Genomic DNA, 27,598 nt, shown 5'->3' with positions numbered 1-27,598 from the left:
CTGGTTACAATTACATCAACCAGGGAGATTGCCATCAGCAATAAGTAATGCTTAATCCAATCAGTTGAATGCCTTAAAAGGGGAAGTGATTCCAGCATTAAGAGAAAAATTTCCCAGCTTATCTTTGGACAGCCAACATTTCCTAGAACTCATCAAGAACCTTCACTGGACTTTCATTGGAGCCCCTGGTTGCAGCCTGCATGTGGAACCTGAACTTGTGCATCCGCATGGCTGTGTGATAGACTCTTAAAAAATCACATATTATTAACAGATATCTCTTGTTGATTCTGTTTCCCTAGAAAACCCTGACTAATACACTGCCTTTGATGTTTGTGAGAACTCCAGTTATTGAGTCTCAGATCCTCTTCTGTAAAGTGGGTAAAAGCAATTCAATTGTTGAAATTGAGAGATAATTTAGGTGCTTTGAAAAGTGTATACATATTGAGATTGACAAACCTTTCAAAAAAGTTAAATTTTTCTTGCAAGAATTTATCAAGATTTAATTTTATAGTTAATATATCAACTCTGATGACAGATCAAATAGTTTTTGTTTGTTTTAAATTCCAGTCAGTCGCTTGCTAGCTGCATAATCCTGGGAAAGTTTTTCAGCTCTTTTAACCCCACTTTCCTTTGAAATGAAGGAAAGCAATCCAATAGCTATGTTGGGTTAATTAAATTTGATCTCATGTTCCTAGTATAGTATCTAGCACAGAGAAGACTGAAAATACTAACCCATCTGGGGCCTGGATCTCCTTTAGGCTCATGCATTGCCCTGAACAAATACAAATGCAAGATGGTTGTAGGGAAACATCTATATTTCTGATGGTGGGTAGAGAAAATGCAGAGAGCCGACAACTAAAATAACACCTATTTTTTATTATATTTTCTCAAGCAGCCTCCTCATTATTCTTTGTGTTGATCAAAAAGTCATTACTTTTAAAGGTTAGTGAATAATGTGTTTTAAAGAGTAAGTTTCTTGGAAGAGCTTCAGTTCTATATTGTGGGACACAAATCTAAAACCCACTAAATGATTAAAGAAACAGATTGAAGTTTTGTAAATGAATCAATAAGCCCACTTATGGAGGTAGTCTTCTGGGACAGCATGTCATGCGATTGAGGGCTTCAACTGTGGAGTCAATGAGGCCTAAGTTTACATAACCGTAATCATCTGCCCTATATCATCAAATAGTGGTTATATATTAAATGAGTTAGCATAAACAGAACTTAGAAGAGGGTACTGACATATATAAGTACCCTATATATGTTGTTGAAGATGATGATGGCCATCATCATCTTTTATGATACTTAGAATGTAACTCTTGGTATATATTAAGTACTCAGTTAAATATTGGATGTTGCTTACATTATTATTTGCTGCAATCCTAAATGGTATATTTAGCTTTAATTTGAATTGGTAAATTATATTGAGAGCTTTAATGAAGACAGCCAAGTAAGTTCAGTGAGTTCAGTTTGTCTATGGTGTTCAGTTTACTAGTCTGCTCAAAGCAGACACCATGAAATATGTTGGCTTAAACAATGGGAATTTATTAGCTTACAGTTTTAAGGATGTAACAATGTTCAAATCAAGGCAGCATCAAGATGATGCTTTCCTCCTGAACGCCGGCTGCTATTGACCTTTTTTCCTCTGAGATACGGTAAGGCACATGGCAGTATCTGCTGGTCTCTCCCTTCTCTTCTGCATTTTGTTGATTTCAGCTTCTTGCTTCTCTCTCTCTCTCTCTCTCTCTCTCTCTCTCTCTCTCTCTCTCCATTCTGTTCATAAAAGACTCCCGTAATATGTTTAAGTCTCATCCTGAATGAGGTGGGTCAACTTTAACTGAAGTAATCTCATCAAAAGATCCTGCTTACAATGGATTGACACTCACAGGATGGATTAGATTTAAGAGCACGTCTTTCTGGAGTACATAGTGCATCAAGCCACCACTTATGGTAACTAAGACTACCAGCAAAACTTTAAAAGATCATAAGTTTGCTGAATATTAATACTATTTTGCATTTGACCATAATGTTTTTTAAAATTTGGAACTATTCATCTTTTACCAAATCACGTTTAATATTTACTTAGAGTAGGTATGAAATTCCTTAGAATCATTACATAGCCTGAAAAAGTCATGATATTTATCTAGCTTTCACTTCATTGCCTCTGTTCAATTAAACGCAATTTTTTATTGTTTTGATATAAGAAAAATGGTTACCTTTTCCAGTATATTTCCATCTGATGTCTAGAAGGAATATGTTATTTTAACTTGCCTGCCAGTAGAAACATATGATTAGAAACTTACTGAAGCTATGAAGATAATTGAGTTAATAACAGTTATGGCAACTGTGTTTGCTAACAGTATTATTTTCATATTGTTTTCATACCTATTACTTCATGTTTAAATTCATCACAGGAAGAGGGTGAACCTTATTTCCATGTTTATTGCAACCCAGATATTTATACTACCTGTTTATTTACAAAATAGCAATGGGTGAAGTCTTGAATGTGTAAAGCAAATGAAATATGATTGCAAAAGATCTAATGAATTTTTCCCTTCTTTCAGGGACAAGAAAATAACCAGCATAGAGGAGAGATGCATTTGCATTTCAGTCTTCTTAATATATACTCTGTAAAATCAGTGAAATATATACCTGAACTTCTTGTTCTTATGAATAAACAAGAACAGACCAAAATCAAAAGGTATAAAATCTTTAGGAATGCAATGAGCTGGTTTACATCAGGGAGAAAATTTCTAACTTATCTTTACCTGATAGCCAGAGAAGATAATAACTTGCCTATTTCATCCCTTTACTCTTGTAGAGCCCAATAAATCTGACGCTTCCTACATTCTTATTTTTGTTTTATTCATTTTTTCCTTTTCTATGCAAAATGTTACTGTAGAAAGAATGTTGAATTGGGACTTAGAATTCCTCAGTGCAATTCTGGACTCTGTTGTTAGTTAACTATGTCACCTTGTTTGACTTAATCAACATTCCTCAGTCTCAGTTTCTTCATCCTAAAAAGTGTATGAACTCTAAATTTTGGATGCAACATAAAATTTAGTAATATTTTATTTGTAGTTTGGAGATCCATAAAGTAAATGTCTAAGGCTTTGCCTGAGAGAGGCAGTTGGGAAATTTGAGGTTATATCTAGTCAACCACAAGGGGCCCTCTGGTTCAGCAGGGACATAAGCTACACTTTAGGAGACAGGAAACTTTAAATCCTGCTTTGTATAGCCCAAGGTGGTGTGACTGGGCCCAAATTCTCACTTCTGATCCTGAGTGGAAGGATAAATAACAAGAAGGGTATGTGTGGGTGGTATTAATCCTTTGATCACCTGACAGCCTGCAGGTGGTATCATGCATAGCTTGACACTGGGAAACAACAATGACCAAAGCACCAGGCTTTCTCTCTGCTAGAGTTGCTCAGAATCCATTGAGGGAACAGTTAGGTAGACAAGCAATTATGATTTAATACAGTCAGTCCAGTTGCAGAATGAGCAGTGGATGCTAGGGAAGCACAGGTGAGGGCATCAGACTCATTCTTGTTGATAATTAAGGAAGATTTCCATCAGGAGGTAGTGGTGCCCAGCAAGACAGGAGAGAGCACAGTGGGCAGCAGCTCCAGCCTTTGCAGATCCCTGACCACGAGACGAGGAAGGAGCAAGGAGGTGGGAACACATCATGAAGGATCTTATAAAGCATGATCATGGCATTGAACTTTATCTTGAGACAATGTAGACTCAAAGTCAGAAAGTGATATATAATATATGTCTTTCCCACCTTGAACCAGGTACCTCAGCAAAATGGGTCCAGATCCCTTTGGCCCTGTATTCGTCAGGCAAAGGGGTGCTGATGCAAAACACCAGAACTTGGTTGGCTTTTTTTTAAAATAATCATCTTTTATTTACATATAGAAATTAGTAAAACTTAAAACCAAATGCAACTTGTACAGAAATCCTTTAATTTTCATTATTTCCCCACATTAAAAAAAGAAACATACTACACATGGTTTTTTACAGACTTGCTCTCAAAGTGCTGCCAACATACATACTGCTTAGATGACAGCTGTTAGTCATGTAGCCAGTGTATTGATTTAAATGCAGTAGCATGCAGCCCTCAGCATGGAAGGTTCAATTCCCATTCTTAAGTTAGGTTAAGTGGCGTCGGTGTCCATATTTACAGACTTGAAATGTATCAATCCTGAGCAGTTTCAATGTAAATCAGAGACTAGCTGATGGGAGTCTTGGTCTCAGTTTTAAAAAGGGAGGTCCAAATGGCAGCAGGCTGGCTGCTATGAACTTGAGTTGTTTTCATTCTTTCCATCATGAACTATTTGCTGCAGGTTACACAGACAGACCCTTCTAGAAAGGTTAAGCCAAGTAACTGTAATGTGTCCTTTTCAACATCGACTCGCTCCAAAAATTCTTTCTCAATCAGAATGTCAATGCATTTCTTAATTACTGGAACCAGAGGTTTGAATCCTGATGACAGCTGAGTTAGCACTTCTCCAAGTAACTCTTGGTGTTTTAGAACCTTCCTCATTTTCATAATTCTCACAATAGCCACCTGAATCAGTAGTTGCAATCTTCCTGAATATTTTTGTGTGTTGTTTCTTGTTCCTCCTTTTGTTCAGTTTTATTGGCACATTGATGTTAACCCTTAGTTTGATTTTTATAACCAGAAATAATTTTATTAAGGTATTTGGCTTCAATTCCACCTCATCAATATTTGCATTTTCATCTTCCAAGACGAATAACTTTGACTTCAATAAAATTTGTAGTACTTGTGCCAAAATATCTATTTCAATTTGTATGCTATCAGTTAACTGCTATCAGTTAACACTGAAGGTATCTTCAGTGTTGTACTGAAGCAAGACTGCCATCTGGAATGTAAATGCCTGCAAGGTGTATCTGTTTTTGAAGCAGTTTGTTATCAATTATCCTTTAGATAGTTGATATAACCATGTCAATTTTCTGCCACTGTGATGGCTAGCATAAAATTCTGTAAATTGCTGATAACTATGTTCCAACTCTGATGGCAAGGCAAATGTACAAAATTGCTGAAAGGGCCATGATCCGGAACTCAGAATTTGAATACTGAAACCCAAGTCTAGGGGTTCTGAATTTGTGAGGTGCTTTTTGACTGTTCATTTACGTCTTTGCTTACTCCGATGTCCTGAAACGTCTGCTGAAGTTTAGAGGTATACTCAAAACCACAAGCTTGCTTTAATTTAGAGATCATGCTTGCTTTGGCATCATCACTTGCACTGTTCTGGTGTGTGAGTCTTTTGGCCAACATTTTTGCATAGAACTTTTGAAATACATCTTTATCCTCTATGTACTTGAAGACAACCATCACTTGATTGCATGTATCTTCTAGTTCTGCTTCTTCTGGGTTCTTGGAACTTTTCTTCAATAGGGAATAACAGTATTGAGCCAGCAGCTCAGGGGATTTACTGGATGACTGAGCCATTTTGGTAACCTCATTGTTGTTTACGGAGTGACCACAAGTTTTATCCAGTGCAGCCACAAAGCCAGCATTGTTGTTGAATGCTGACATTATCAGGGCATTATATTTTTTATGAACATCCAACACTGTCTGTACATACATTTTGGGGTCATTTAATGCAGCTTCTCCCCACTTTTCAATTGCTGCAAGACCCTGATTATGAATGTGTGTCTCCAGGAGTTTTTAAAATTCTCCTAAGCCATTCTGGATTCTAGATACAAGATTATATATTCGACCCAAATCGTCATTTTTGTCAGCATCCAATAGATTCTGAAATTCTGTGCAGAAAATTTCCAAGTGTTTTTCAGTGAGTACTTGCTCACATTTTCTTGCTAATTCATCTTGTGTGCTTTCATGAAGATAAACTTGAACTCTTCTTTGTTTCTCAAGCAGATGAGCTTCTGCCTTTTTCATATATTCAGTAACTGGGTTCTGCTGCAAGAATTCAGTAGTCTCTCTTGTGTAAAATCTCCCTGTGTCAGCCAAAAATTGAGATTTGAAGGATTCTTTATACACTGTTAACGTAGGGCCTTTTGCAAATGCATCAATTTCATTCAGCTGCAATTCAACATAAGACTGTTCAACTCCACTAATCAGTCTTGTATCGATGGTTTCACCATTTTTCCTTTTCAATCAGTTTTAAAACAGCATTTGTTACCTGTTTATTCAACGGCCTGAACAGACAATCTTTCCAAGTCACCAATGCAAGAGAATAGATTTCCTATATTCCTTTTCGTCCTTCATCACATTCATGGTGAACCCAATGTTGATTGAGGTAGGCACGAATTCCATTCAGCACTTTGCTTGAAAATCAATAATTTTCCTATTGTTGAGTGTAGAATTTCAGTACACTCTCATCCATCAAATCTTCTCCATCCTTATGAAGATTTGTCAAGTAATTCTTCAAAAATTCTTTAAGTTGTTTGTATAATTTCAAGCCAATGAACTGAGCTCCACCAGGTGTCTGGCCCTTTTTAGATTTAGAAGGAGGGACTCCAGCTCCTCATGCTCGGTTTGACTGGTGTACACTTGTACAGTAGTTATAAACATGAGTGTAGAGTTCCATATATCTGGATTTCGCCATACTTTGTCTGGTATAAACTTGTTGGATCCCAGCTCTGAGATCATCCCAGATCTGATCAAGGCCAATCTGCTTTGGTCCATGTGGATTCTGACTCCTGTTTGATGACATTGTGAGTAATATTTTGAAGTTGTCCAGTGCAGCAATCCTTTTTCAAGATACAGCTAATTCTCCATTAGATGAAAGTATACAGTATCATTCCAAATTTATTCACAGCAGATGTCCTTTAAATGTAGAGAATGAGATCTCATTGCAGGCAAACTGACTCTGGCTACAGGGTGGAGAAGCAGGTGGGAGGGCCAAAATGCACTGACATCGGCATCTGGGGTGGGGTAGCTGGGAAACCACCACTGCCATCTCCCCACAACTTGGTTGGCTTTTATAAAGGTTATTTATTTGGGGTAGAAGCTTACAGTTACCAGACCATAAAGCATAAGTTACTTCCCTCACCAAAGTCTATTGCCATATGTTGGGGCAAAATGGATGCTGACATCTGCCAGGGTTCAAGCTTCCTGGGTTCCTCCCTTTTCCGGTTTCATTTCTGTCTGGGCTTAGCGCCTCTGTTTTTTCCACATGTTCAGCTGTAGACTGTAAGGCTCTCTAGGCTTTGCCTCTCTCCACAAGGCCAGCTGTAGACTATTAGGTGAACAGCTTGTTTCTCTTCCTGGGGCCTTCTCTCTTTCCTCATGACCAAGCTCCTCTGTGTACTTACTTCCTGGGGCTCCAGCTCAAGACTCAGCATTAAAAACTCCAACATCAAAACTCCAAATCTGTCCTTTGCCAGGTCTTTTATCTGTGAGTCCCCACCCACCAAAGGGCAGGGACTCAACAACCTACTGACATGGCCCAATCAAAGCCCTAATCATAATTTATTCATGCCCAGGTATAGACAAGTTTGCAAACATAATCCAATACCTCTTTTTGGAAATCACAAACCATATCGAACTGCTACAGGCCTCATTTGTTTTCCCCTTACAGGACCCTATTTCTATCTGGTCCATGTCCCACCCTCTGCCTCCATGTTCCAGGGTTCTTCTTTCCTTTTGCTTGAACAGGTCACTGTCATTCTCTGAAAAGGATCTAACCACCTGGTGATAGTAATGACTGATAATAAGTAGATGTGTTACCTTTTCAAGGGACTTTGGATTTAAAAATGATTGGGAATATAATAATGATTTTTAAAAAATGTCATCCAGCTTTTCACCGCTTTTAGTTCTATTTTTTCATAGTCTCCTCTAGTTCTTGCCCAAAGCATACATATTTTTACATAGTTAACATGCTAATCCAGATAATACTTTGAATATTTTTTATTCACATAAAATTAGGAATGTATCCATTTTTGCCTTGATAAGGATTAACCTAGAAGAGTGGAATATGGAATTTTAGGAGACAGGTGTTCAAGGGAGATATACCTGGATAAGGCCATGTGGGAAAGCTAGCCAAATCTTTCAATTATATCCACAACTGCCTTTCCCATACCTTTGTGAAGGGTAGAATGGACCCAAAATGAATTCTAGAAAGGCCACATATACTGATGGCCTCTTGCTGATTAGCCTGATGTGTTCTTTCTTTTTCTATAGGACCACACTACACAGACTTTCCCCAGGATCCTTGAGTATTTTGTTAGTGATAATTAAAAACCATAGCATATAGAAAGCACCTAGCATTGTGTCTGACACTTAGCAAGAGCTCTATAAATATTGGTTCTCTTCTCTCATACATAGACATCAACATCGAGGCATAGGCAACTGTGATTGTGAAGTTAGACTCATGGGTTAGACAGGACAGCTTGATTCCTGGCCCCCATCACTGATTATTGAACATACCCACAATGCTCCTATCTTTAGGATTCTGCTCTTGCTGTTTCTGTTGCCTTAATTATCTCCCTCCATAAATTTACTTGGCAAACTGTCTTATTTCCCTCTAGTGTTTATTGAAATCTGACTTGCTCCATGAGTGCTATCTGTACCACTTTATTCAATAGTGTTTGTCTTCTCTTCTTCCAGCCCTCCAGCTCTGTCCTAGTTATTTAATTTTTTTCTTGCAACTAAAATTCCCTAATTTATTGTGTATTATCTTTATCGTTTCTGATTTGACCGTCCCCATTAGACTATAAGCGTTTCAAGGGCAGAAGTCTTTTCATGTTTTATTCACAAATGGATCTTACATGCCTATGATTATAACAGAGAAGGAACTTAAAAATATTTGTTGAATGAATGAATGGCTTCATCACTAGTTGCATGTGGTCATTGGGGAAAATGCTTGACTTTTCTAAGCCTCTAGAAAGAGGGTATAATAACAGCATCTACTACATAGGGTTGCTATGAAGATCAAATGAGATCATGAACTTGTCACTAGTGAAATCTCGATAAATGTCATAAAAATATAAAGGCAAACCCAACATGTTTTTCTGCACAATTGCAACTTTTCCTGTTTAGATTTTTTGTGGGCCTCTTATAAAGGGGAGCTTACAGCTAACTAAATGTTGCTTTGCAATAACATGAAATCATGCTTCTTATGAGGTTAAAGCACTTTTTCATAAGTTAGTTTTTGTATCTTCATCATTTCATATAAGGGGTCATGCATTACTTTATCTTCATTGCCATTTTCTGAATTGAAAAATGGATTCAGGAATGTTAAGAAGTTCACATAAGGTCACATAGTGAGTTGTGCTAAGAATCTGGGTGTCAACCAATCCAATGTCCACATAGAAGAGGTGGCATTGGATTGGGAAAAGTGGACATGGTGGCTGATGGGTATGGGGAAAGGCAGGAAGAGATGAGAGGTGGAGGCGTCTTTGGGACATGGAGCTGCCCTGGATGGTGCTTCAGAGGCAATCACCGGACATTGTAAATTCTCACAGGGCCCACTGGATGGAATGGAGGAGAGTATGGGCCATGATGTGGACCATTGACTATGAGGTGCAGAGGTGACCAAAGATGTACTTACCAAATCCAATGGATGTGTCATGATGATGGGAACGAGTGTTGCTGGGGGGGGGGGGGGGGAGTGGTGGGGTGGGGGGGTGGGGTTGAATGGGACCTCACATATATGTTTTTAATGTAATATTATTACAAAATCAATAAAAATAAAATGTAAATAAAAAAAAAAAAAAAAGAATCTGGGTGTCTGCTCTAAAGGTGCCTTTACCATACTACAATGGCCTCTTCAAGGCCAAATCTACTCTTACTGGAAATATAACAATTTTAGGGTGTCAAAATCTTGTGAGCCCCATTATCATTTTGTAGGACCAAATGACTCCAGATGAATTTCATTACAACCTCAGCTGACCTGCTTGGTAAATATAGTTAAGAATTTATGTCAGTGGGACAAAGGGTTGAAGAATTCTGTCTACTAGTTTTAGTCAAGCTGTTTGTCCTGATATGACTACCTGATAATCACAGAATACATAACATTTTTTTGTGTGCTGTATCTATCTTCAAAAAAAAATTTACAAAAATGATGTGGTGGGGGTGGGGAGTGGGTTATATGGGAACCTCTTATGTTTTTTGATTTTTTAATGTTTTTTAATGTAACATTCTTTGTGATGTACTAACTTCACTTTAGAAAAATTAAAAATTATGTATATTGATATACCTCATTTTTCCCATATAAATAATATTTCAACAAAACATTTTTCCATTGCTTTATCTCAGTAGCCTCCATGGCAGGGATCCTTTCCCTAGTCCCGTCTTAACACTGTTTTCCACCAGCACATTTGCCATTTGCTTTCTGTGGTAGATGGCGGTCCTAGAGCTGCCTGATGCCTTTCTCTGGAACCCACAAATACTCAGGTCCAGGTGTGTCAGCCTGACAGGAAAAAACACAATCCTCTAGTAGATGAGTGGACTCTGGTATACTCCTCTCCCTGTTATCTCAAGCATCTAGACAGTCTGTCTGGTGAGCATAGTTCATGACATCCAGCTCACACCCTTGGTGGATATATCTGTCCCTGGTGGGGAGGGAAAGAGGGTTCCTTCATTATGGCAGCAGAAAAACACAAAAGAGGGATGGAGAAAATGTCTCCCTGCCTCTGCCACCGACTGCGACCTTCTGGCTTTGGGGAACACACATCAGTGAAGCTGACCTTGTTATGTCTCTTCTCTATGATTATAAATGTCTTTCCATCAGTGCTTGTGTGAATCATGCTTTTGTTGGGATCCCAGCACCTGCATTGGAGTGGGCTGACATCTGTTTAAGTGTCTCTCCTCCTTACCAACATGTCTGAGCAGATCATCTCATCTTTAGATCATTTTACCAGAGATGGCTCTATGTAAGACAAGGTAGGTAGCTGTCCAGACGAAGGATGGAAAACAGGTTGTAACTCAAATTCTAATTCCAACCATTGCAAGTAGCTGTCTGGCACACAATATTTACAATTCTGAAGCAGAGTCTGGACATAAGGAGAAAGAACACTGTGATTGATTATCAATGCCTGCCTTGGGTAAGAAGGACAGAACAATAGCATGAACGCTATGGAATCTTTCTAGACCTCAGGCCTTGAAAGAGGTGATAATGAACACCTTTCCAGCCCAGAAAAAGAATGTAGACTACATTATTGCCATAGGAATAAATATTTCTCATTGATGTACTGTATGGCTGCTTTGCAGAATAATTAAAATTAAATGAATGTGTATGTTTCAGTCATTTTGGAAGGAAGGTCATTCTTGGTGGCATTTCATCTGGCAAATTTCTTAAAATGGTCATTATTAGGTTCTAAATGAGAGCAATCTGAAAAATTAGCTTCTCAGAAAAAATATTAAGATAAACAAAATTTTTCTCAAAACAAGAGTAGTTATTTCACCCTGAATTATTGGGCATTAATGAATGATGTTTGAATCAATCAGACCACAAACAAATACAGCCCAGTGAAGCCTACATTGCCCTGTTTATGCCCATACATAGTTCATAACAGCTCTCAGATGATGGCAACTGCCCTGGAGCATAAATTGATATAGTGCATTATAGCTCCTGAAGCATAAATTAATACAATGCATTACAGGTGTGTGATGGACACACCCAATGATCCACATCCTGTGTGTGTGTAGGACCGCTGACTTGGTTCTAACAAATATAACATGGCAAGTGTTATAGGAATGCTACTCTCATGTTTGTTTCATTATGTAAGGTACCATCCAGCAGACAGATGAGAGAGAGAGATTCTCCTGCTGGTCTTGAAAATGAAAGGTGCCAGGTTGTCACTGGTCTATGGAGAGAGCCATGTGGTAGGGAATTGAAGGCAGCTGTTAGAATCTAAGAGAAATCTCCATCCTTTAGCTAATAAGAAGCTACAGCCCTCAGTCATTCAGCTGCAGAAAATAAATTCTGCAATAATCTGAATGAGCTTGGAACCAGATTCTTCCTTCATTAAGCCTCCACATGAGAATGCAGCCTGGCTGGCACCTCGATTGCAGCCTCATAAGACACTGACGGAGGATCCAGCTAAGCCATGCTCAAACTCCTGACACCCAGAATCTGTGAGATAATAAATTTCTGTTGTTCTATGCTGCTAGATAAGTGTAATTTGGTATACAGCAGGAGGAATCTAATACAAAGTGACAAGGTTAAATTTAAAAAGTGACCCTTGAATTGTAATTAATAATGCAAGTATTTATTCATGAGAAATTTTATATAAGTTTATATTCATCCTCTAAATATCAATGAGTGTAAGAGGACTTCATAAAAGATAAAAGCAGGGGACTTTGGAAGAATGTAGCTTGCGTCATATATCGCTACCCTGCAGGGCAATAGTTTTTAACTTTTTAAGTTTTCTGAAGACTCTTAAACACTAGAATTTTGGGATGAACACTTGAAAGGATTAAATTGTTTCTGCAGTTATCTCATTATCCTCTTGGGCATCCTCCAAAACCTTGTCTCTCTTTGAGTAGAACTGTTTCCTTCTCTGACTTTGCTGTTTTACATAGTCAGGAAGTAGTGCTTTACCATGTTTTGATAAATATACTTTGGCCTTTGGTATCTGCTGGTCTTAGTTCACCAGGTCTGCTAAGACAAATACTACAAATTGATTGACTTAAACAACAGGAATTTATTGGCTCACAGTTTGGGAAGATAGAAGTTCAAAATCGAGGTACCAGCAAGGTCATATTTTCTCTAAAGTCTGTAGCATTGTGGTGGTGGATTTCTAGCAATCCTTGGCATTCCATGGCTTGTAGATGCATTTCTGTCTCTGTCACATGGCAATCTGTCACCTTGAGACCCTTTCTGTAGCTTCTACTGACTTACTGAGTCCAAATTTCCTCTGCTTATAAGGACTGTAGTCATATTGGATGAAGGTCCACCCTGATTCAATTTGACCTCTTCCAAATAGGATCTTTGACTATGCTATTTACAAATGAATTCACACATTTAGGACCAGTGGTTAGGACTTGAAGATTCCCTTTACAAATGAGTTCATGCCCACAGGACTGGAGGTTAGGGCTTGAACATATCTTTGTGGGGTACATGATTCAGTCTACCACAGTCTTAACAGAATGCCATGCTTCTTGCTTGTTTGTTCTTATCATGTCACATGCTACATCAATTTAACCATCTGAACACCTTTTCTCATTACCTTTGTTTTTGAGCAGGTTTCCTCATTTTTAGCAGAATAATTTTCATTCATTGATCATAATTTGATCTCTTTGAAGGGATCATGTACACCTGTATTCCATGGCCACTGCTACTGACCTTGCTACTCTGGGAGAGACAAATTTTCCCAATTATACTGTCCTTTGATATATTTTTTGATACAGATAGGGGGGATTTTCAAACTAATTAGCTTAACCATTAAGAGGTTGGGTGTTTAATTTGTAGTGAAAGGATAACAAAAAGACTGATAACTATAAATTAGGTATTTTAAGATGCTGAATTGGAAGTGAGGATGTGGTGACAGGACAGGGAGAGCTGCATATCTCTTGTGAGTAAGCTCTTGTGTGGACCAGGGGAAAGTCATCAAGTCAGCTGAAAGCCCCAGGGCAGACACTGCAGGAACAGCCTGGTTGCCATGCGTGGATCCTGGTTATAACCTTAGTTAAGATGTTCCAGGAATGCAGGACGGAGCAGGGAGGCCCCTCAGTGCATGTCAGCAAGTGCACACTGCCTGGTCTGGAAAAAATTTGTGCTTAGAGCAATTCAGGTTGAGATGACAGCTAAGGAGCCCTGCAGGTTTCAGAACAAAGACTCAGCAAGCAGTTTCTCTCTGGTTCAAACTGGTGAGCCCTGGTGAGGGAAAATTGGATTTACAGGGAAGATGCTTATGAAAAAAATGAAATACCTTTGACAGATGAAGGGGATAAATGAATGCCCTGGCTGAAAAGCTGACCATTGGCTTTCCATTTGACTGTACATAATATGACTAAAATGTGGTTATCTTTTTCTTATTTTCCTTATTATGCTTATAATAAAGCAAATTATTCTTATTATTTAAGGTATATAGCCCTCAAAAGCAGTCAATTAAGTATGCACTAAAATGCAGTCTTCTTTATATTGGATTAATATCGTCTATGGTTATCAAATTTGTTCAAATCATATGATGATGATAATGATAATGGGATAATGGGGGTGGTGGTAGTGATGATGATGGTAATGGTAGTGGTGGTGATTGTGACAGTGATTGTGGTGGTGGTGGTGATGCTGCTGCTGCTGCTGCTGATGATGATATAATGATAGTGATGTTGATCCTTCCATGATCACTATGATTATCACATTTTCACTTAGTCATCTACCCAGCATTGAGCTTTATGTTCAAGTACTTAAACAAATCTATCAGTGCTGATTCACTGATTGCCCTTCTGAAATACATATTATTAGAAAACAACACCTCTTCCTGGGGAACTGGAAACATCTTAGCTTTTCATCAGAAAGGCCTATCTACCAGAAATGTATCTTTTTTTAATTGAGGTAAAAATTCACCTAATTACCACTCACCATTTTAACCATTTTAAACTGTGTATTACCATGCCTCTTATTACTTTACAATGTTGTACAACTGTCACCATTGTCTAGTTCCAGAATATTTTCATCAGTCCAAAAGGAAACTCTGACCCATTAAGCAGTCACTCACCCTTTCCTCCCCACCCCAACTCCTGGCAACAACGAATTTACTTTCTACCTGTATGGATTTGCCTATTTTTGCTATTTCATATAAATGGAATCACACAATATGTGGCTTTATGCCTGGCTTCTTTCACTCAGTGTCATGTTTTCAAGGTTCATCCATGTTATAGTATGTAGCAGTACTTCATTCCTCCTTACAGCTGAATAATAGTTCATTGAATGTATATGTGAATCTATTCATGGGTTGATGGGCATTTGGGTTGTTTCTACTCTTTGGCTATTTGAATAGTGTTACTATGAGCATTTATATAAGAGTTTTTGTTTGAATACCTGTATTCAATTATTTTGATTTTCGGAATGATTTTAAAGCTTGAATTTGAGTCATTTGTTGGGGGGAAATTTAGACTTGACAAGATCAGTTCTGACAACATCATAGCTTTCATGTGTTAAGCTTCCAGGAGCATCAAAAAGGAGCTGTTAGATTTGGAAGGGTGGAGGTGAATGTGGCAGATGAATGCCCTTCAGAGGGAGACATAGGGGGATAAGCATGCAGGAAAAGGAGACTGGAGCCTCTCTGAAGTAAGCACAATTTCACATAGTCTGTTATGTTGGCAGTGTTTGAGACTGGGTTTGCTTGCCTGTCATCATCGTTATTATTACTGTCTATATCCATCTGTGCTTCCAGGAATATGTTCAGTTACTATTTAATTATCCAATATTTAGTAATCTACCAATTGTCTGAAATGAATAGGATTAACGATGGTAAATCAGTATATTTGGACACTATAGCCCAGATTCCATTAACAACTATTTTGTGTTTGATGATAGTCTTTCTTTTCATGCGTTCTAATGCACAAGAAGACTCGGATTTTTCCTAGCATGCAATAAAAAAAATAATCATAATCCTTATCTGTAAAATGAAGCTAATGATAGGGTTGCTGGGAAGATTAACTTGATACATTTAGACTGCCTAGAACATTGCCTTAATATGAGTCAGCCATTACTACCACTGTTACTATTCACTCAATACAAGGAAGCAAAAGTGATATTTTAAAAAGTAAATCAAGCTATGTCATACATCTTCTTGAAAGCCTTCAATATCTTCCCATTTTACTGAATGAGTAAGGAATTTGCATGCATTAAGGCCATGCTTCATCTGTAACGTCACAAATGTGTTTGGAGTATTACCCTAGCTTACTCTGTTCCAAGCACCCTGGTTTTCTTTTTTAGAACATAAGATTTCTCTGCCTCAGAGACTTTTCGCATGCTTTTCTTGCAGCTTGGTATGCTCGTACTCTACATGTCCCTGGGCTTGGTGCTCTTCTTCTTGCAGAACTTTGCTTCAGTGCCTCTTTCTCACAGATGCATTCCTTGACAAAGGAAGGTCTTCATTATCAATGTCTATCCCAACTCCTTTTGGTTAGATTCCAGACACTATTTATTACCTGAAGTTGTTTTATTTAATTACCTACTGACTACAGTTAGGTCCTTAAGTTTCTGGAAAGGACCTGTCCGTCCTATTTACTACTGTGGCTCCAGTATCTAGAACACTGTTTATTCATAGTATATTTAGAATTGTTAAATAAATATAATCCCCAAATAGTTTTAATTTCCAATTTTGGAAAACAGAGTTAAAAAGTATTTTGTAAGTATAATTACTTTAGACACTATGGTGGTAAATATTATTGATTCTATTTTAGTAACATTTTAAAGTTATTTATTTCTGTATATTTTACTCCTCTTCAAATTCTTTTGTCTTAAATTCACTTAAGGCACGTTTCAACTTTGCAGTATTCATTTTACATAAATAATTCAATTTTAGATTGGAGACAAGGAAAGAGAAGCAAATTAAGAGTAAATATGTCTAAATTTTGTACTAAATATTTGTAGGTTCTTGGCATTCTGGCATCATTTCCCCTTCTTTGGGTAGCTGAATCTAAATTTCCTTTGGAGAACCATCCCACTGCTATTCTCCATTCATGAGATCCTGGAATGGTCTTGGCTAATTAGACATCAGAGTCTTCTGGTCACAGTGATATTTTTTAGGGTCACAGTCAGCAAACATTTTCTGTAATAGGCCAGATAGTAAATATTTTTGGCTTTGTAGGCTATATGGTTTCTGTAACAACTACTGAACTCTGTTATTGTATGCAAAAGAGGCATTGGTGACATGTAAACAAATGGTCATGGCTGAGATCCAATAAAACTTTATTTAAAAAAAATTTGTGGCATGTCAAACTCTGTGAGCTATAGTTTGCTGGCCATTGGCTTAGACTAGAGCACCTCAAAGTGTGATTTTTTAAACTACTGGTCTGCCGCAAGATAAATACACAAGAAATGGAAAGTGTTTAGAATATGTTTTAGTAAATTGACAGTAATTTTATGCCTATGAAGTCTCATAATAAAGACTTTGGGCCTGTATTTTGGGTGCTCATTTTTTTTCCTTTTTTTAACTAATTCATTTTCTGTTGTATTTTACAAAATTAACTGGTCCATTGCAGATTGGATTTTTAAAAAATAGTCCTTCACAACATAATTTGAGGAATACTGGTTTAGAATATACCATGACTTAATTCAACCCCTTAAGCCCAAACCAAGTTGATCCCTTATCTAAAGAGACACATTTTCTCCTCTTGGCACCTGAACTTGGAAAAACATGAGCAGTCAGGGGCTACCTCAAAGAGTCCAGGAAGAAAGTGAATGCATTAAAAGGCACCGCCCAGAGATGGATAGAACTGAGCAATGATGACATCATTTGAGACTATGGCATGACGTGACGTAACTTGCAGCTATTTTGTTTGATGTGTTTTGTCTGTTTCCCCAACTAGTAAGTTTTACCTCCGGACTTTATTTGTATATGAGCCAATAAATCCCCACCCCCCTGTCACTCAACAATAATTTAGCCAATTTGAGTTGGGTTTTCTGACACTTGTAACCAAGAAAATTCTAATAAAGATATATTTTCCTGCCTTTCACTTCCATTAACTAGCCGTGAGAGATTGAGAAAATTGCCTCCCTTCTTTATATCTTCATTTCCACAACCATAAAATAAAGGAGTTTTGCCAAATAATAATTCTTAGGTCTATTAGAATTCAAAATGTATTATAATATTTACATTTTTTAAACAAGTCTTTATATTTTACTTTTAAAATGTTAATTCAGGAATTTTAGTTTGTGGTTTGCATTTTCAAAACAGAAGGGAAATAAAAGCAAAAATAATGAAAACAAAAAGCAAAAACACCCTCCCTTCCACAATGTAAAATGGTGCAGCCACTATAGAAAACAGTATGGTGAGTCCTCAGAAAATTAAGTATAGAATTACCATATGATTTGGCAATTCCTTTTCCAGGTATATACCCAAAAGAATTGAAAGCAGTGACTCAAACAGATATTTCCACACCAATTCTCATGGCGGCATTATTCACAATTACCAAAAGGTCAGTACAACTCAGTGCCCACTGGCAGGTGAATGGATAGACAAAAATAATATATCCATATAATGAAATATTATTCAGCCATAAAAAGGAATGAAGTTCTGATACATGCAAAAACATGGATGAATCTTTTTTTTTAAAGATTTATTTTTATTTATTTCTCTCCCCTTCCCCCTTCCAACCCCCCATTGTCTGCTCTCTGTGTCTATTTGCTGTGTGTTCTTCTTTGTCAGCTTCTGTTGTCAGTGGCATGGGAATCTGTGTTTCTTTTTGTTGTGTCATCTTGTGTGTCAGCTCTCTGTATGTGTGGTGCCATTCCTGGGCAGGCTGAACTTTCTTTTGTGCTGGGCAGCTCTCCTTACAGGGCACACTCCTTGCACGTGGGGCTCCCCTATGCGGGGACACTGCTGCATGGCAGGGCACTCCTTGTGCGCATCAGCACTGCACGTGGGCCAGCTGCACACTGGTCAAGGAGGCCCGGGGTTTGAACCGTGGACTTTCCATGTGGTAGACGGATGCCCTATCCACTGGGCCAGCTCCGCTTCCCTGGATGAATCTTGAAGACATCATGTTGCATGAAATAAGTCAAACACAAAGGGACAGTATTCTATGATCTCATTATATAAAATAAGCAGAATAAGCACATTCATGAAGTCAGAAGCTAGGATACAGGTTACCAGAGAGACAAGGAAGATAGGGGAATAATGGGGAGTTAATGATTAATTGGTAAGGAGTTTCTGTTTGGGGTGATGGAAAATTTTGACAATCGATGATGAGGATGTAATTAATGCCACTGAATTGTATATTTGTAAAGGGGAAAAAGGGAAATTTTACACTGTATATAAGTTACTACAGACACACATACACACACAACTATAGAACTGTACAACACAATGTAAACAGTGCACTAAAGTTAATAGCATAATTGTAATACTACTGTTTCATAAATTTTAATGAAGGTTACCACTCTAATGTAAAATGTTAATAATAGGGAAAGTTGTGTATATGAAAGGATATTTGGGAACTCTGTACTTTTTGCAAGATGTTTCTGTAAAAGTACAACTGTTCCAATAAAAAACAAAAGAGCTATACAATAAAAAAAATACCCTCCCTACCCAGAATTCAAGATTCAGTTAAGTCCTGTCATTGTCAAAATATATCAAGAATGATTTGAATGCTTTCAATAAACAATAGTTTTAAAAAATTAATATTTAAAGAATTTTCATGGAAAATACTGGGCTAGATATTTGTTATTCATGTCAGTTTGGCCTTGACAAATAAAAAGAGTTGCTTAGTATAAATGAAAATTCTGCATGGATCTCAAAAGATATTTTAACACCCAGCCTGCTTTATAAGAGCTGACGGAAAATGCATATCTTTGATGATTTCTACAGTTCCATTTTAATGACATGAAATTGACTACTTTGGCTTCTACTAGGAAAAAGGAAAAAGATTGTTGTAAAAGTAGGAGAGAGAAATTGACTTCTGGGCTCCAGCCAATACATGTCAAAAATCCTGTTTGCTTGAGACAGGATTTTAAGGCTCCATTTCCCAGTAAGTGTTAAAAAAAAAAAACAAAAAACTCTTGTACTTATGAAAGTTCCAGGAGACTGCTTCAAAGTCAATCACCCTAGGTACCGACCCTCCATACATTGGAACTACTTCATATGTTTCCTTCAATATGGTGCCCTCAAAAAGGGAAATAAAAAAGCACCAAAAAACTTTTGGAGGCAGTTTTATGATCCAAAATAGGCTTTTTTAATCTTCCACTTAAATCAGTCTTAGAAGGAAAACTATCCCTGAATCCTCAAGCTGTCTTGAATTTCCAGTGACATTTTGGGCTCTGTAACTACCATGTTTTCAGCTAGGGTTGGACTTGACCTTGTTTTGTTAAAATATTCTGCTTTAGAGAGCTACAGCTATATGGCTGCTCTTAACCATAATGTGCTTTTCTAATTCTGTATTCAAATTCTGCAGCACTGTTCTCAAGCTCCCAGTACCTGTTTATCTCTGTGCTTTATAAGCCAATGCTTTTAGATTATAAACCAATGCTCCTCAATTATAAGTATCTTTCAGAGTGGAGACCTTAACTAACTGAGAGTTCAAAAATAGACCCTCGATGGTCAATGATTTTTGACAAGGCTGCTATAACCATTCAATTGGGAAAAACAGTCTCTTCAACAAATGATGATGGGAGACCTGGATATCCATATGCAAAAAAGAAAATTGAAGGGAGACTTCAATCTCACACCATATACAAAAATTGACTCAAAATGAATTAAAGACCTAAATATAAGGACCAGGACTATAAAGTCCTAGAAGAAAGTACTGGGTAGCATCTTCAGGACCTTGTGTTAGAAAATGGTTTCTTAGCCCACACAGCAAAAGCATGAGCAATGAAAGAAAAAAAAAATAGATAAATGAGACCTCATCAAAATTAAGAACTTTAAGGCGTCAAAGAACTTCATCAAAAGAGTAAAATGACAACTTACGGAATGGGAAAAAATATTTGGAAATCATGTATCTGATAATGGATTGATTTCTAGAATATATAAAGAGATCCTACAACTCAACAACAAAAGACACCAAAAAAATGGTCAGACTGGAATAGACATTTCTCCAAAGAAGATATACAAATGGCAAAAAAAAAAAAACCCAAAAAACCAACAAAAAAAACCACATGGAAAGATGTTCAACATCATTAGCTATTAGGGAAATGCAAATCAAAACTCCAGTGAAATACCATTTCACACCCACTAAAGTGGTCACTCTTGAGAAAGGAAAATAACAAGTGTTGAAGAGGATCTGGAGACATAGGAATACTCTTTCATTGTTGATGGAAATGTAAAATGGTGCAGCTGCTGTGGAAATTAGTTTGGTGGTTCCTTTCTCAGTTTGATTCCACTGGTCTATATGTCTGTCCTTGTGCTGGGACCATGCTGTTTTGATCTCTTTGCTTTTTAGTAAGTTTCAAAATTAGGAAGTGCCTTTGTTCTTTTTAAGGATGGTTTTGGTTATTTGAGGCCTGTATTGGTCAGCCAAAGGTGTGCTGAAGCAAAATACCAGAAATCTGTTGGCTTTTATAAAGGGTATTTATTTGGGGTAGAAGCTTACAGTTACCAGGCCATAAAGAATAAGTTACTGGGAAGCAGATTTGGCTCAACTGATAGAGCATCTGAATACCATGTAGGAGGTTCAAGGTTCAAACCCAGGGCCTCCTGACACAGGTGGTGAACTGGCCCATGTGCAGTTCCACGCAGGGGTGTATCCTGTGTAGGGAAGCCCCACCTGCAAGGAGTGTGCCCCGCAAGGAGACCTGCCCTGCATGAGAAAAGAGCAGCCTGTCAGGGGTGGTGCCGCACACACGGAGAGCTGACGCAGCAAGATGACACAACAAAAAGAGATACAGATTCCCAGTGCCACTGACAAGAATGCAGCAGACACAGAAGAACACACAGCGAATGGACTCAGAGAGCAGACAACAGGGTGGGAGGGGGGAAGGGGAGAGAGAAAAAAAAGAATAAGTTACTTCCCTCACCAAAGTCTGTTTTCAGGTGTTGGAGCAAGATGGCTGCCAACATGGGCAAGGGTTCAGGCTTCCTGGGTTCCTCTCTTCCCAGCGTTTGTTTCTCTTTAGGCTCAGCTGCTCTGCTTTCTCCACAAGGCCAGCTAGAGACTATCAGGCAAATGTCTTGTCTCTCTTCTTGAGGCCTCTGCCTGTGTTTAATGGAGACTTCTCTCCTTCCTCATGTATCTGTTTCTCTGTGTATTTACTTCCCAGGCTCCAGGATCAAAACTCCAACCTCCCTTCTCTGCAGTGCAGTTTCTCTGTGAGTCCCACTTACCAAGGGGGCAGGGTCTCAACATCCTACTGACGTGGCCCAATCAAAGGCCCAATTATTATTTAATTGAGTAAAACTGTAACCTCTGAATCCAATATAATCTAATATGCCCAGAGGAGCAAATCAGTTTACAAACATAATCGATTATCTATTTTTTGGAATTCATAAACAATATCAAACTGCTACAAGGCCCCTTAAACCTTTCCAAATAAATTTGATGATTGGCTTTTCCATTTCTGCAAAGAAGTTTGTTGGTATTTTGACTGAGAGTGTGCTAAATCTGTATATTGCTTTGGGTAGAATTGATATCTTGAAAAAATTTAGTCTTCCAATCCATGAACATGTCCTTCCATTTATTTAAGTCTTCTTTGATTTCCTTTAGCAATATTTTATAATTTTTCCATGTTTAAGTCCTTTACATCCTTGGTTAAATTTTACATGTATAAGTCCTTTACATCCCTGGTTAAATTTATTCCTAAATATTTGATTTTTTAAAACGTTGCCAGTGTAAATGGATTTTTTTCTTAGTTTCCTACTCAGGTTCTTCATTATTAATGTAGAGAAACACTACTGATTTTTGTATATTGATCTTGTACCCCTCCTCTTTCCTAAATTCACTTATTAGTTCTGGTAGCTTCGTTGTAAAATTTTCAGGACATTCTATATATAGTTTCATGACATCTGCAAATAGTGAAAGGTTTTCTTTATCCTTTCCAAGTTGGATGCCTTTTGTTTCTTTTTCTTGCCTAATTACTCTGGCTAGAACTTCTGGTACAGTGTTGAATAATAATGATGACAGTGGGCATCCCTGACTTGTTCCAGATGTTAGAGGGAATGCTTTTAGTCTTTTACCATTGAGTACGATATTACTGATTTTACACATATGTACTTTATCAAGTTGAGAAAGTTTCCTTCTATTCCTAGTTTTATAACTATTTTATCAAGAAGGGATACTGGATTTTGTCAAAAACCTTTTTTGAGTCAATTGAGATGATCATGTGGTTTTCTCCATTCTGCTAATGTGGTGTATCACATTAACTGATTTTTCTTATGTTGATCTACCCTTGCATACCTAGGATAAATTCCATTTGATCATGGTATATAATTCTTTTAATGTGCTGTTGGATTCAATTTGATAGCATTTTTGAAAGGCTTTTTGCATCTATATTTATAAAAGGTATTTGCCTGTAATTTTCTTTTCTCGTGGTATCTTTATCTGGCTTTGGTATTAGGGTGATTTTGGCCTCATAGAATGAGTTAGGTAGTGTTTCCTCCTCTTCAGTTTTTTAGAAGAGTTTGAGTAGGATTGGTGTTAATTTTCCTTGGAATGTTTGGTAGCATTTACCTGTGAAACCATCTGGTCCTGGGCTTTTCTTTATCGGCAGATTTTGATTACACTGACAATCCCTTTACCTTTAATTCGTCTATTGTGATCTTCTATTTCTACTAGAATCAGCATAGGATGTTTATCTGTTTCTAGGAACTTGTCAAATCGATTTCAATTGTCTAATTTTTTGGCATACAATTGTTTATAGTATCCTCTTATGGTCCTTTTTATTACTGTGGGGTCGGTAGTGTCCTCCCTTTCATTTCTTATTTTAATTATTCATTTCCTCTCTTTTTTTCTTTATCAGTTCATCTAAAGGTCTATGAATTTTATTCATCTTTTTCAAAGAACAATCTATTGATGTTCTTCATTCTGTCTATTGCTTTTTAATTCTCTATTCCATTTATCCATTTATTTCTGCTCCGATTTTTATTTCTTTCCTTCTGCTTGCTTTGGATTTAGTTTGCTGCTCTTTTGCTAGTTCCTCTAGGTGTGTGGTTTGGTCTTTGATTTGAGCTCTTTTTTTTTTTTTTGTCTCTCTTTTCTTTTTTGCAGCCTCCTTTTCTGTATAGTTGAACTTTTGTGATATTTATAATTGATCCCATTCTCATTTCTATTTCTTTATACTTTTAAATACTTCCTTTGTGGTCACCCTGGGATTTGTGTTATACAACCTAAGTCTTTTATAAGAGTTGGTAAGTTTTGGGCCATTATTTCTTCAAATATTCTTTCTTCCCCTTTTCCTTTCTCTTCTCTTCCTGGGACTTCTATGATACATATGTTGATTTGCTTTATGGTGTCACACAGGTCCCTTAGATGGTGCACAGTTTTTTCTATTCTTCTATCTGTTCTTCCAACTGTATGATATTTATTGTCCTGTCTTCTAGTCACTGATTCTTCTGCCTATTCAAATCTGCTATTGTGTGCCTCTAATGTATTTTTATTCTCTATTACTGAACTTTTCATCCTCATAATTTCAGTTATATTTCTTTTTAAACTTTCTAATTATTTTTTGCTCACCCATTATCTTCTTAATATCCTTTAGATTGTAGATTGACTGTGTGCTAAGGCTCTTTGATGATTTATCCAGTTTACACTGAACCTTATAGAGCAGCCTGTGTTTAACTGTTCAGATTTTCTCAGATTCTCTGCATTTGTTTCTTGCTCTGGACATGTGGTGCAACTTTTAAAATTGAATTGCCCTTTTACATGCAATTATTTCACATGCAGGAAAAGGATTCCTTTCCTCTGTTCCTTCTCTGGGAGTCTTAAGCTATTCTGTTTATTTTTTGTGCAGATTTTTCTCCCCAGCTCCTGCGATTTGCTCAACTGCTTTCCCTAACTCATTGCCCCCTTTTCATTACAATTTTTGGCCTAGGGCCCATTCTGTTCTAAAGCAGTTCAGTTTTCCCTTTTTGCTGTGAGGCTTTTCTGCCTCCAGTACCTTCCATGTTAGGATATCCTGCCCCAGGGAGCCAGATCGGGTCAGCATTCAAAAACGCCTGTTTTTTTGTTTAGATGCTCCAGCAAAGAAATTGGGCTGGATGTGTGCACCTCATGTCAATAGTTCTGCTATGGGTCTGTGGGTCTCTTGTTTTGAGGGGTCCTTTGCAAGCTATATTTTGCCAGCTGCTTGGGTTCTGCCCTGGGTCTATGTGATCATGGGTCCCTGTGCCTGGATGTGCATGGAGCTCTAATTCACTGCTATGAGTGGCTCTGTGTTTGCGACTATGGAAGGAAGCACCTGGGCTGGAGAGTTCCCCTCTTCGACTCTTAAGCCAGCAATACTGAGTGAAGGGGAGGGGTCCAGCCTGGCAGGTCAGAGCCACAGATCTCTTACCACCTTTTCTGTGGCAGTTGTTTTTAATCTTTAGTTGAGCATTTGTGAAGTCCTTCTCCAGTCTCTACTGTCTTTCAGAGTTCCAAGCAAGTGGTAGTTGTTTCTGAGGGAAGAGTTTTCCAGGGATGTCTTATACTGCCATCCTGATGACATCACAATGATTACTTGGAAGCTGGATTTTGACAGCAAGCATCCCAAAAAGTGCATTCCAAGACATGGGGGGAAGCTGCAAGTCTTCTTATAAACTCACCTTGGAAGTCGCAGAATGTGACTTCTCTTACATTCTATTGGTCAAGCAAAGACTACGGACAACCCAGATTGAATGGAAGAGGAATTAGACTCAAACACTTGATATGAAGAGCAGCACATGTGCACACAGAGGGAGGAAACGGATGATGGCCATCTTAGAGATGATCTTCCATAGTATTTGATCTTTTCCCCTGATTTATTCACATGAGGTACTGACTGTTTAATACTGATCTTGCTGCATGAAAAGATAAGCCCTTCTGCTCTCCTTCCATAACTCAGGGGAACAATCTTGGGTATCCTTTAGACAAACTGCAGATACGGTAATATTTGATTTGAGAATGTTTGTTGTTTGTGTTTCTTTGCTGGAGGGAAAGAAGGTTCACTCTCATTCTATCTCAAGAGGCAAGTGGGAAAATCCTGCAGAATAAACAGGAGCACTTCAAAGGATGTCTCCTAAAATCACTGTCCACAGAGATCACTTTTCCCTTTATGCCTCAGAAGTAAGTTTGTTTAGCATTGCCTAACTTGCTTTGATGTAAACTCTTTTTTTGGTCTCCTTACTTTCTTGATTCACATATGAGCCAGGGAAGCTTGTGTCTTTCTGTGCCCTAGCAATCAAACCCAAGTCACTTTAGATATCTGTCCTCAGGCTATGCCTGCAGCAGTGTGGGCTTTGGATGGGATTTCAAGTGTGCACTGTGGAACCCCCTAATCCAAAATGATTGAGAATGGTACTTGGTGAGTTAGCTGAAAAAATTCAGTAAAAGCAAGAAATCACAAGTTAACTCATATACCCCATGTACATTTTCACTGTGTCTTAAAACAACTAAACGTATATTTATTTGCCAATTTTTTAATGTAAGGCCAAGGATTCTTCTTGGAATAAGAGACCAGATATTGAGATTTCAAGTAGCCCTTCTTACGTAAACGGTATTTATTATGCCTCCTCTTTGATATTCAAATTCGTTTTCGTTAAGGCAGAACACAAATATACTTTCAGTATTTTTAAAAATGATTTTTGTTCACTTGTCAAAGGGTAATGTTTTCCTTTTATCAAGTCTTTTCAGGGCACTTAACTCTTTTCCAACTCACATTTCATCGGTTCATATAATTTTGATTAAATTATGTATTTCAATAGCCAACGAAACAGTCATGAATAGGTATGGAAATATTAAATGTGGTTAAATACACAACTCAATTATGGAAACAGAAGCACTCAGCTGAACTGGAACATAGCCTACAAACTAGACATCTTCCTGGGGTTGTTGCTCTCCATTGGGATTTTTACAGAGGGAATGGAGAGCATCTGCAAATCTAGGGTTTTAGTTAAAGATCACTTAATAGGGCTTTAACTGTGTTCCTTTGCTTTTCACTCTGGCCATTACTTAATATCATTAAAAACAACAAGGAAAACACAGCTCAGAGGAAAATCCAGGCTTTCAATATGGTACTTTTGTAAAGTTCTAGAAAATTCAACCCAGTTTAAACAAACCTTATCATTTATTAAGCACATTCCATTGTGTCAGGTACTGTTATAAGAGCTTTATATACTTTATTGAATGTAGTATATCAATAGGAATTGCTTTAAACTTCTAGGGCAGGAATAACAGGGGCTTACAAAGTTGTTTAGTTCTCTTGTAAGGAAAATGATTTAAAAGGTACTTAACTCTATAAATTTACAAAAAAATGGAAGTTTACACTTGTTAGGTGAATTTTATGACATTAAATTGTACATCACTAAAATTGGCTCTAAAAAAAATAGTAATCAGCCAGGGCTTGTGTGACATCATTAGGGATCCATTCATAATGCAGGATTTCCATATTCAAGATTATCACATGATTCAAGATGACTATCAGAGTCTTTACATCTGTTTTCTGACAGCAAATATTGGAAGGAAGGACAATTTTTCTGGGAAACATAGAAGATCTAGAACTTACATTGCAAAAGTTACATGTGTATATAGGGTGAGTAGGATATGTATTTTCCAGCTGTGCATTTTGACACTCAGGATAAAGTCTGATTTCCCCTCAAAGGAAGAAGTGGGAAATGGATATTGGGTATTACCAAGCAGAGTAGGACCCAAATAGGTCTTATTTTCCCCATTATATACATGATAAGTCTCAGGCTTATCATTTACTTCCTGATCATCAAGGAAGTAAATGACGGATCTGAAATTTATACCAGGTGTGATGATAGTTTTATTTAACCCTTATAACCAAACTTGTGAGTTTGATATTACCAGTTATAATTTTCAGGA

General features: G+C 37.6%; 1 protein-coding gene and 1 pseudogene across 3 annotated transcripts in view; both read right to left on the bottom strand.

Moving 5' to 3' along the window:
* TAFA1 (TAFA chemokine like family member 1) overlaps positions 1-27,598 on the bottom strand; it is a 631,521-nt gene that overhangs the window by 45,818 nt on the left and 558,105 nt on the right. The gene's annotated exons all lie outside the window — the stretch shown is intronic.
* Positions 4,334-6,704, bottom strand: LOC139437679 (cullin-1 pseudogene; annotated as a pseudogene).

The sequence above is a fragment of the Dasypus novemcinctus genome, chromosome 26 (genome assembly GCF_030445035.2).
Source record: "Dasypus novemcinctus isolate mDasNov1 chromosome 26, mDasNov1.1.hap2, whole genome shotgun sequence".
NCBI classification, from domain to species: Eukaryota; Metazoa; Chordata; class Mammalia; order Cingulata; family Dasypodidae; genus Dasypus; species Dasypus novemcinctus.
This window is presented reverse-complemented; position numbering and strand designations above follow the sequence as displayed.